Source organism: Rattus rattus, chromosome 14, assembly GCF_011064425.1.
Source record: "Rattus rattus isolate New Zealand chromosome 14, Rrattus_CSIRO_v1, whole genome shotgun sequence".
Lineage (NCBI taxonomy): Eukaryota > Metazoa > Chordata > Mammalia > Rodentia > Muridae > Rattus > Rattus rattus.
The window spans coordinates 9238849-9248513 of NC_046167.1; the positions used below are offsets into that span (position 1 = coordinate 9238849).

At 41.4% G+C, this 9665-nt stretch overlaps 1 protein-coding gene across 2 annotated transcripts in view; it reads right to left on the reverse strand.

Annotated features, from left to right (window-relative positions):
• The window catches only part of Slc39a12 (solute carrier family 39 member 12), an 82701-nt gene that overhangs the window by 31971 nt on the left and 41065 nt on the right, over window positions 1-9665 (reverse strand). The window lies entirely within an intron of this gene.

Below are 9665 nucleotides of genomic sequence, written 5' to 3' on the forward strand. Positions count from 1 at the left end.
TGTGTGTGGTACAACTCACATGCTTGGATCTGAGTCTCCGTGGTAGCTGAGTTGGTCATCTAGCTGGCTCTCCTGCATCCACACCACTAGGCCGAGCTCTCCAGCACAGCCTTAGCTAACTCACCCAATGCCACAACCGACAAGGGGTGAAGCCAGACTGCCTGCTTTCAAACCTTTGGATAACTTACCCTTACCCACCCCCACCCCGCATGATACCAGGGTCAGCTCTACTGTGCTACCCAGGCTACCATTCTTACACCTATTATTATTTTTGGATTTATGGCTATGGATGAGAGATTAGACATGTTTCTGAGTTGGCATCTCCTCCTTATACCTCCAAATACTTTTTGGTTTTTGTTTTTACATTTATGTATTTATCTGGCCGCTCAAGTGTAATAGGTCATGGGTATGTTCCGCTCTCGTCACCCCTGTTTGGAATTGTAAATGTCTTTATGTTTGGACGCTCATTTCTGGAGACTTTTGGAAAATGTTTGTTGTCATTTCATCAAACAGATCGTCTCTTCCTTTGTGTTTGTCTCAGCTCCTCTTCCCGCCTATGGAATTTTAGGCTCAGCTTCTTGATTGGATCTCAGAATTCTTGTCTTCTGTGGTCGTATTTGTTTATTTTTTTCCCCCTAACGTTGTTTGGTTGTAGTATTTCACGGTCTTCATCCTGTCACTTGACAGTTTGTTGGTGATGCTTTCCACTGTGTGTTCCATTTGAATCATTTCCAACCTTTCTATTTTTCAAAACAAAACAAACAAACAAAAAAACCAAAAAACAAAAAACAAAACAAACAAAAAAAGTCAAGTTTTGTCGAACGAAACTTTGTCGAGCTTTGTCCCCCATACTGCTGAGTATTCTCTGCAGGTTTTGGTCTTTCGGGCTTCACTTGTCTTTGCTGGTAAACCTCTGAAGTCTTTATCGGGCACTTTACCTCTTTCTGTTTCTTTGGGCTCAGTAGCTGAGGAATTAAACATTTTTAGAGAAAGGAACCTGCTTTGCCTTTTTACATATCTCAAATATATGTAGAGCACTATGGAGGGGACCCCTGAAGAGAGTACATTTAACTGTATCTGTGGGTCCTATGTAGCTGCATCCCATAAAACGTGGGTCAAGAGTATTTGAAAGGAATATGTTTAACAACCTCTATAAAATCATCCTCTATAAAATATAACATAACAGCTATTTACATCACCCTTGATAATTTTGAGTATTATAAGTCTTCTAGAGATGACTTAAAGCATAGGGCATCCTGGGTACAAGTTATGTGCAAGCATTGTGCTCCTTTATATAAGGAAGCTGTGCATCTATCTGCCAATTTCAGTACTAAGGAGCCAGCTCCCCAAGGACTTCATGGGAAAAGCGTAGCTCTCATCAAGTGGGAGGACTTTCTGCCCAGCTTTCAGAATTCAAAGGGCCTGCTCATGCCACATTTAGAGGAAATGCCTCAGGCAAGGCTGCCTTTGAGTTGACTCAGGAACCCACTTGTGAACGGCTTCTTGGAACCTAACTTATTTGTAAGCAACAGAACTTTTCAAAAGTGTTCTTTCTCATCGAACTTAATGAAGGGTTTTGAACATTTTGGTAACTTTTTCTTCCTTAAACAACTTGGGGCAGTGAGATGCAAAGTGGCTCACATTTTAACATAGGTGAGCTATTATTTTATACCCATGTGTAAAGTTTTCCATGTTAAAATGATCTTAAATGCCAGAGTCAACCTTCCCTAACCTCATGGTGAGCGTCGGCAGACAGAGAGGATAGAGCAAGGGCGGGTCACTCTCTGATGACTCTAGCAGGAGTGTGTGTGTGTACATCATTAACAGGGTTCTTAAGCCCATTTAACTTCTGGTCCCCAGTGACTTCAAATGCAGAGGCAAAGCAGGAACAGATATATGAAAACTTTAAGGTTTTCAAACCATCTAAGAGAAGTACTTTAGGGAGCTTGGGAGGCAAAGTGCTTGCTGTACAAGGTGAAGAGATGAGTCTGAATCCTGAGAACTCGTGTGATGGTTGTGGGTGATGGTGAGCACAGCCGTAACTCCAGTGTTCTTACAATGAGGAGGGAGGTGGCTACAGGAGACTCTCCAGAAGCTTGTGCCAATTAGCCTGGTGTATCGAGTCAACAACAAAGCCTTTGTCAAATAAGGTGAGAGATGAGAAACTACATTTAAATTGTCCCCTGGCCTTCACGAGTATGTCTTTCATATGTGTGACTGCATTCACATAGAGGAATAGGTGTGTGCATGCACACATGTGCATACATGCGCATATCACACACATGCACACATGCATGCACATGTATGCACACTGGCACATACACACTCACACAGGATACTCTGTGTGCAATTCCTATCAAGAACTCTAATTGTGCCCAATAATTAATTGCTAAACAAAATTTAAAGTTTCCCCAAGTCCTCTCAATTTTACTTAATGGCTTCTTCCCGGTCACTATATCCAGGGCAAAAGCAGGTTAACAACATAAATAAACCATTAGATTTTCTCTATAAAAATACACTATATTTTTTTCCTTTCCTAATAAAACTTAAAACATTAAGAAACACAGGCATTTGTAAGCCCAAGCAAGATGGCTGCAGGAGAGACACAGCCACAAACCTTAACTCTCTCCAGATGTAAGTCTTCACTCCCTCTCCCTCCCCATAACTTTTTTTCTGGAATCAAACTACCAGCGAAGCTTTCTCATGTGAACTTAAAAGCGTGAGGCATGGATTTGCAACTTCAGTGGTAAATGCTTGCCTGACAGTGCTTCGTGCTTCTGTGGATCTAAGTTGAAGCCCAGAGGGATGGGAAAGTCGACTTCTTAGCAGAGATAGGTCAAAGGCGTAGACTTTTAAAAATTAAGATTATTCTAATATTTAAAAAAAAATCCTTTATTCTAACCTTAAAAGGACAATTCTCTTGCAATGACTCACTGACTGCTCATATTAAGAATGAAAGAGAGACAGACAGACAGCCTGGCGGGATGACAGAATAATATGTTAGGGCGTCATTCCAGTGGCAATAATTGTCTGGCTTTCAAAACAGAAGCCAAACAGCACATATATTATTAAATGTGAGAATCCTTGCATCCCTGAATAGTGACTCACATGAAAGAATGTTTAGTAAACATATTGTAAAAACACACACACACACACACACACATATGTATGTGTATGGCATATTGCAAATACATGTGGAGGTTTTACTGTAGTTAAATGACGTCATGTGTAACAGGAGGGATTCTCTTTTCCATTTTCTCTAAAGGAGCCCTCATCTAGCATAGCGAGAGTTTCGTGTGATTATCTTGAGACTGTGATCATGAATGAACAGCTGGGGGTGAGCAGACGTAGCTTTCATGCTTCTAGGTTATGACAAACTCTTTCTGTCACTGAGTAGTTCTCACGACATCCTCAGCGGGATGCCTGTCGCTCTAAAGCAGTGGTCCTCACCCTTCCTAACGCTGCAGCCCTTGAATACAGTTCCTCGTGCTGTGGTCACCTCCAAACTCAAAATTATTTTTTTGCTACTTCATAACTAATTTTTAGCGTTATGAATTGCAGTGTAAACGTCTGATTTCTGACCCACAGAGAAGCTAAGATTTTAAGTATGTCACACTTCTCTTTTTCTGTTCTGAACATTTCCCCTGTAGAGAGATGATAGATAGATAGATAATAATGGTTAAGAATGGGCTCTGGTGGGGCAGTCTCTGGATGGCCTTTCCTTCAGCCTTTGCTCCACTCTTTGTCCCTCTATTTCCTCCCATGAGTATTTTGTTCCCCCTTCTAAGAAGGACTGATGCATCCACACTTTGGTCTACCTTCTTCTTGAGCTTCATGTGGTCTGTGAATTGCTTGGGTATCCCAAGCTTTTGGGCTAAGATCCACTTATCAGTGAGTGTATACCATGTGTGTTCTTTTGTAATTGGGTTACCTCCTGGGGATCCATCCCATATGCAGCCACCAAACCTAGTAACTATTGCTGATGCCAAGAAGTGCTTGCTGACAGGAGCCTGATATGAATGGCTCCTGAGAGGCTCTGCTAGAGCCCTACTGATACAGATGAGGTTGCTTGCAGATAACCATCGGACTGAACAAGGGGACCCCAATGGAGGAGTTAGAGAAAATACTGAAGGAGCTGAAAGGGTTTGCAACCCCATTGGAAGAACAACAATATCGACCAACCAGAACCCACCCCCACCAGAGCTCCCAGGGACTAAACCACAGTCTCTGACCATGAAGAGTCAAAAACCATTGAATGAAGACTCTTTGTTCTCCATATCTGATTGGCCTTCTCATGTCTCACCATCCCCCTTATCCCTATATTTACTGTGAATAACTTCCCCCATCACTTCTGTCTATGTCCATTCTCTGGTGACAAACTCCCCTCTTCCCTTGTGGTGTTTGAAGTTGAGCCAGTATCTTTCTCCTCTCTAGCTAAGCCCACCACAGTGCTCCCTATACCCAGTGCAGAGGTCTTGAATACTCTGCCTTGCCTTTTCAAAGGAGTGAACATAATTTTTTTCCCAGACAGTCTCTTTCTTAGATGGTTGTGGTGAGGACTGAACTGAAATGCAGGAAAAGCACTTAGGGGAGAATTGGTACAGGGAGAGTGTGGAATGCTTTCTTGATTTTATTGTGACAAGTGTCCTTTTATGAGTCTATCATCATTTCCTTGGTACTTTGCCTTCCTCTTCCTTTAGATGATCATGGTCAATATTTTCTCACAAGGCATTGTATCCCTTAACTCCTTTTTGTATAACGTGTGTAAGCATCTCATCTTTTTGTTGCCTCACCCTTCAGAGAGGTACCAGGAGCAGCCGATGCTGGGGCTCTTGTTCTCTCACAAACTCCTACACCTGAGTGTGTGCTGGGAACCTCCTGGCCAGAAGGAGACGTTACTTGCTGTCCAAGTAGAGCTGGGACTGCCTGTCTCATAACCAGTGGAATGGAAGGTGGGAGGGGGGAGAGTAGACAGATGGAGGGGAAGCAAGACATGACACAATTGCAAGACGGTATCCGCCAGTTTGTAAGATCAGAATGATATCCACTGACAGGTGTCTCCCACATCTGTGGCACTGCTCTGTCTGCTTTTTGTTGTTGTCTGGCTAGCGTCCTTTCCTACAACAGGTATGTGGCTCAGTGTAATGCACCATATGTGTCCAAAAATTTCTACTTATTTTTGATTTATAATCTTGCATCCACCATCTATGTTGGTAGATACTTTGGTATCTATTTTCTCAGCTTTGCGTCACTCTGAGTTTGAACAATGCGTTCTTAGGATCCTTGACCAGTGAGAGGGTAAAGGAACCAAGCCTCCAGTTCAACAGTGCTCCTTGCAAATGCAGGGAGCAGAACATTGCAGCAAGGAGTCTACTTACTTACCCCACTGCAAGGGAAAGCTTTCCACATTGTTTTATGGTGTTTGAGATGAATAAACTTGGCAAGAAAAATTGCATTTAGCCCATTGTTGTAAGTTCAAGTCCATGGCTGAGTGGTCCCATTGCTGCAAGCCTCTGCTGATGATGTTGGATGGCCAAATGGTAGAACAGATCCACTTCCAACCCAAGCAGCAGGTAGCAGTGGAAAGAAAGGAAGTGAGCAGGGTCCACAACCCTTCCAGGGCATGCTCCATGACCCAAAGTCTACCCATTTTTGGCCTCATCCCCTAATGGGTTATCATCTCTCAGTAGTGTTTTGGGGTCTACACCTTTAGTACAGACAACATTCAACATAAAAACTCTAACAATCAAAAATATTTACAACTATCCATATTGTCCATGAGGAAAGAATATTTCCAGGGTAATTAAAATGGAGATGAAGAATGTGGGTGTTTGTGAGGGAGAAACTGAAGTGTCCAGTAGGTAAATTATCTCAAAGCACAGTTTTAGTACATGGAAGAAATATTTATAAATACTCGTGCACAGTATATTATTGTTTGGATCAGTAGAAACAGAGTAATATAGTTGTCTTTAGACTCCAGCTTATACTTAATTTATATTTACTTTGTCAAGATATTGTGCAGTAGACACTATGGAAGGAGGAGGTAGTGAGTTGAATTGTTCCTCACAAGAACTAAGGGGTGTGTTGATGTCTTAGTACCCAGAATCTCAGAATGCAATCCTATTTGGAAAGAGCACTTTACAGAGGTAAACAAATCTAAATGACAGCAGTAGGAGAGATGTTGATGTCCTTAGATGGGGAATGTTGTCATACACACAGAGGGAAGGTGCTGTGAGGGATTGCCCTCAGTGTAGCAGGTAAAGAGGTAAAGCCAGTATAATAAATCTTTAAGGCCAGGAATACCCGAGATGAACAGAAGCTGGGAGAATGGTGTGGAAACAGGTGCTTCCCTGGTATGATGGAGCATGGTGGAACACACCATCTGGTCTTAGATTCCTAATCTTTTAGACTTTGAGACAATACATTAGTGTTGCAGTAATTACTTTTTTTAAAAAATGTAACCTTTCATCCCACGCTAGTGCCAGCACTGTAGGGCCACATGGCATCTGTGGGATACCTTCATCTCAGCGGCAGCCGGTTCTAGTGTGGCACCAAGCCACGTTACCTCTGGCTATCTTGCCCCGGCAGTCTCTCTGCTCCCATTGTTAGTCACCCTCTCCTGGCTGGTTAGCTGAAAACTACCCAGCTACCTGGCAAAATCAAGACTCCAGAAGTCCAGCAGCAGCTGGCCTATCGAGGCTTCCATCTCGGAATCTGCCCTCACTCCAAGCAACCGATCCCCGGCAGTTATAGTATAAACTCACGACAACCTGTTAAAATCAAGACTCAATAAACTGTAATTTAGCAATCAGATTTATATGTTAAATTCTCAATCCACAATATGTTCACACAATAAACTCACAACCAATCGATAAAGCTATAAACCGCCCACCTAGATAAGATAAACTGACCTATAGAAATTCATCCCTTAAGAAAAATTCATAACTACCTATAGTCATTTAAGACCACCTGGATCTGGTCGTCCTTCTCTGTCTCCATCTCGATTCTTCCTCTCTTTTCCCTTCTCCCCTGCCTTACAAAAATGTTGTCCCCACCTTACTTTTTACTGTCCTTGACCTAACTTATGCTATCCCTCACCTGTGTATAGACATCAGCTTACACATTAGTGTTGTTTTAAATGCTCCAACTTATGATGGCTTTGGAAGATTAAAGCATAGGTCAGATATTGTGTTTTCAAAAATAAACAGAGAGTTCATTAGAAGGATAAAAATTTAGATCTATATGAACCTTACAGTCCACAAAGTGAATGGAAGTTGAAAGCTAAGAGATCAACCCTGCAGGTGTCCACTATGACTACCTTTTAGAGAAAGCCCACCTCACAGTTGGATAGTAACACAATGTGATGATGACAAGGGTGTTTCTGCAGCACAGTGAACTGTCAAAATAAGCAACACCACAGATGCCACTACCATTCCTAATGTGATGTATCATGGCACCAATGGATGTAAAATCTGAGACCTTTTACAGTCTGGTATAAGGCTACATTTCCATATGGATTTTTTTGACCAAAACTCATAAATAACTGTGAGCTTGCTCATAAAGAATCTGAAGGTGGTGAGTCAGGCGGATGGTATTCTGAAGGTGGGATGGGAAGAGTCTAAAATGGCAAGTGAGTCTTACCTTCTGCACACAGATCATGCTAACTCACCGTTGAGTGAAGTATCACTGGGTCAATTATGCTTTTTACTCAGATTCCAAATGAGTCTCAAGTCTGATGATGTGATGCTTTAAAATTCTCATGTGCAAGAAATCAGCATTTTGTAACAATTACATTCTACTACCATTCCTACTGTGTAGTATCATGGCACCAATGGATGTAAAATCTGAGACCTTTTATGGTCTGGTATAAGGCTACATTTCCATCTGGATTTTCTTTATGTGGAAGAAAAATCTTTTGTATTGGAGGGGAGAAACCCCACTAGATACCCTGGAGGTACAATATTTGCATTTGTGGCTATAAGATAAAGGTTTTCAAGTCTTAGCCCTTCCTGAGGATACCAGAAGGATCATTCTATGGAGTTCTTTTGTGGGGAATGGTACAAATTTTACAGCATAAGTGGGGCATCCACAAAAAACGTTTACTTCATCAGAAGACTCTGCCAGGATTGTTCCTTAATTCATTTTATCCAATGTAGCAACCCAGAAGTCAGGTCAGTGTTTAGAGAGTATTGGTACAGTTGGGTTACCCACAAACAGAATGGTTGGAGGTATTCCAAATATCAAAAGATTGCTTAGCAGACCAATCCCCATCTCCTACTTGTAGCTATAAAGCAATTTCCACAAGCAAAGGCCAGTAGGAATCTTCCTTATTCCTCACTAGTAGGATACACAGGTTTTCTCCAATGGTGCTAGTCCAGGGGATAGTTATCTTTATGGGTCAAACAAGTCCAGCCCCACATACATAGGTTTCTGTTGGGGTGTGGGTTCTGTCATACCTCCAACACCACGAATTTTGAATCCTTGCAATGGTTTTGTTTGAATTCCTTGGCATGGTCGTATTCCATTAGATATGGTTAGGTTTGAAACTGTGAGTGACAAATGATTTAAAGCAGAGGGTTCATTCCATGGCTTGCTCCCAGCTACAGGGAAAGTAAACAGATGGATGTAGGTTCTTCTCATCATTGTGATTCATGGAATTCACCACTGAGAAAAGTAGTGAGACTTTAAACATCTTATGGGGCATTAGCAAAAAAGAAAAAATCGGTGTGTGTTGAGTGTATGATTAAGGATTAGAACTCGAAACTAAATGTATCCATTAAATTTATTTAATTTAAAAAATGAACTACAAGTTAAAATCAATTAATTTGATTTTATCATGGAACTGTTTAAATATTGATGACCAAATTGTGAAGGAAATAGTATGTTTAGGTCGTTATAAGTTCATCTAATTTTCATAATTTGCAACATGTTGTTTATGGAGAGCTAGAAATAATTTCATTTCCTTTGAGCGAGCAATCTCCAGGGTTACAAAATTCATTTAGTGAAGAAAAGGGAAGAAACTCTGACAAATGTGTTGGATTTAATGCTATTCTGAATATCTGAAACAGCTGTTTCCAACAAGAAGGAGACAGTAGTGAGCGACATTCTCTGACTGAGTAGAACGTTGGGTACCTGTTATAGGGTAAGTTGTTATCCTTATTGAAGATGTGTGTGGAGAGTTTTAGTTGCTTTCTACATGTGGTGACCAAGTACCTGACAAGAAGCTTCTTGAAGGAGGAAACATTTGTTTTGGTTCATGGTTAGTGATGGCACTGTCCATTAGGGTGGGAGGGTAATTCATGTTGGTGTTTGTGGCATCTGAGTTTGTGCCTGAGAATCTCCATATTGCAAAGAACAAGGAAAGAGAGTAGATAGGAAGTGGGGCCTGGTTATAAAATATCAATGCCTATTCTCCTATGTCCGTGACCATTTCCTCCAGGAAGGCTCTACAGAAGGTTTTCTCCCCAGACAATGTATCCAACTGGACCCCAAGTGTTCAAGTGCATGAATCTATCGAGGACATTTCATGTTCATAGTGAGCTAATTGGGATTAGTTCCATGTCTAGACTCAAAAATGAATTTCTGTTGCACATACCTTGTACATATAACCTGAGATATTTTCCAAAATATTGCTCATGTGTTTATTTATATTTGTTTTAGTTGTG